The sequence below is a fragment of the Diachasmimorpha longicaudata genome, chromosome 10 (assembly GCF_034640455.1).
Source record: "Diachasmimorpha longicaudata isolate KC_UGA_2023 chromosome 10, iyDiaLong2, whole genome shotgun sequence".
NCBI lineage: Eukaryota > Metazoa > Arthropoda > Insecta > Hymenoptera > Braconidae > Diachasmimorpha > Diachasmimorpha longicaudata.
This window is the reverse complement of record NC_087234.1, coordinates 1,699,270-1,701,677: the sequence shown is the minus strand read 5'-3', so window position 1 is coordinate 1,701,677 and position 2,408 is coordinate 1,699,270. Positions and strand designations below refer to the sequence as shown.

Sequence of the window (2,408 nt, the reverse complement as noted above, 5' to 3'; positions counted from 1 at the left end):
ATTGACCGCTGGGACAACGGCAGTAACAGTTTACAGGCAGAAATGATCGTAAAACTTGATCTTTTCCCTTTTCAGACGCTTCTACCTCATTTCCAGAAACGAGGAATCAAAAATTGGAAAATCAGAAAATTGAACTATTGCAAAACTTCTATTCAGACTCAAAACAAGATATCACCGTAGAGTAAATAACCGAGGTACTTGGATATAATTGTGGGAATACTTTTTAAAAATTAAAAACAGTTAGCTATCTAGTAAGTCCATATAATTAATATGAAGTACTGTCTTTACACTTGAACTTAGCACTTAACATGAACTTTAACTCTACTGACTCTAATTAATTAAATACAACGTCTGAGCCCTAACAATCTCCGTCCACCACCTACTGTGGTACCTTCTTCACTCCTCAATTTCAAATAACTGCTAATTCTAAAAATCATTTCTCGTGACCCCCGATTCCTTCCACTTGGTCCCTTCTCCTATCACTATTATCCGGCCCCGTTCGCCATTTTCCATCTCAGGGAAGCTCCCCAAGTGTGACGGACTGGGCCAGCTAATGGTCACTAAGGGTTAGTTCCTCTGGAGACATCATAGGAGAAAGATATACATTCTGCGTGCGATAATAAAAAATTAAAGTTTACAGCCAAATCGTTTGATATTATTTAGTAAATCCCTATCCATAATCCAATAGTCTACCAAAAATTTTGAAATTTTCACTTACGAATCCGTGAACTGCTCATTACGCCCAGAAAAAATAATCTTCCTTTTTTTCACCCCCAGCGGATCAGACAGGAATTTGCAAAGGTCTTGCTGTTTGCAATATAAGGATCTGAGAAGATGAATAGTCAGATGGATTTTCGGGGTGGGGTTCGCGCGCCGGTGAGGGGAGGACAGGGGGAGAATGGTGAAGAGAGAATGAGCGGGGGAGGCAGATACGCCAGCGGTAGCAACCCCTTTTCGCGCGTAATAGTAATGGCCGCTGGGGGTTTCGGTGGCGTGCGCTACGTTTTCAAACTTCCCCGAAGAAAGGGCATGTGTTGAAGGGAGAGGGATATTACGTGCAAGCTTTGTCGTTGTAGAGGATACTCACACAAACTCATACCACCGGCCTCAAATGACGTCATTGCTCCGTGGCGCCGATAGTTCAATGTTTCACCCCTCGTCTCTCATCCCTCCCCGACGCTCCGGTTTCTCTGACGTCAGTCCTTGGCTCACGACCGGTGAAATATTCTAGGTTTGACAGTAGGCCATCTTTTTTTTCCTTACAGACCGAAACTTCTGTAATTTCCTCTCAGTTTTTCCTTCATTTTCACTTATTTTCACTTATGAAGCTCCAACAATTCTCGTGTATATATACAATATACAATATGTTTCATCGATTTTCATGGTCTCGGTTACAGAACAGACACGTGATGACGATTTTAAAAAGTTTAGATGTAGTATCCATTCACATGACATCTGTCATGTCGAAGGAATTGGTGTGTTTATGGTAACGGATTGTTTCCGGGTAATATCGGATGGTCGTTGGAGAGAAAAAATATATACAGGGTGTCCTATTTGAAACAATCCACGTAAATATCTCTCGAGGGGAGCAAATGACAGGAAATGTTTTCAGCCATTAGGTGCAGGGTTTTAACGGGGACATTTGATGCATGCATTTTTTCAGCTTTCAAGGCTGTGCTTGCAAGCTGCAAGCATAAGCTTTTTTTAAAAATTGTGATCACATTTTTTACCTTAATGAAAATGGGACGCCTTGATCAGTTGTTTGCTGACACCTCATCAGTCATATCAATTCCTGCGTTTTTACTCAGAAAATGCGACGAAAAGGAATTTTTGTATCACGATAAAGATTCAGATGGTGCGCCTTGTTGGAATATTTGAGTACTATTGGATTATATAGTTTCATTTTACTAAGAAATACTTCAAGGGCTTATGTATTCAAAAACGAATCGATGTAGAGAGTGCCGGAGAGTGAACATAAACATAAACAATGACTCCATCTCTCCATGGCGAGAAAGAAATAAGAGTTCTTTTGTAAATAGGTGCCGATATTCTTTTTGGTTCTATAACCGTTTTGTCAGTTAGCTGAAGCAGCCCATAGAGTACAGACGCTTTTCTTCCTCGTGCGTTTTAAAATAAAGGATAAAGTTATTGATGAATTCATTGCATTTTATATTAATTGAACTTCCCATTTCCAATAAGTACAGTTCTTTCATTGTCCTACAAAAATCACTCGACACCTCTTTTTGCTTTCTGGGAAACAGCTCTACTAAGGGACTAATTTACGATCGGTTGTACTCCGCTTTTGAGACGGTTTAATCCTAAACATATGCTGAAATTTCAACAACGGACTGTGTTCCTTTGAGTCATAAAACTGTTTTTTCTTTTCCCTGAGAGAGTTTTCCCTTTGA

At 40.0% G+C, this 2,408-nt stretch overlaps 1 long non-coding RNA gene across 1 annotated transcript; it reads right to left on the bottom strand.

Moving 5' to 3' along the window:
• Window positions 1–245: 245 nt before the first annotated feature.
• Window positions 246–1,496, bottom strand: LOC135166657 (uncharacterized). The gene is made up of 2 exons (XR_010299728.1): window positions 719–1,496; window positions 246–607 (listed from the first exon to the last, which is right to left on the bottom strand). It is a non-coding gene; the product is annotated as an uncharacterized LOC135166657 (long non-coding RNA).
• Between the last annotated feature and the right edge of the window lie 912 nt (window positions 1,497–2,408).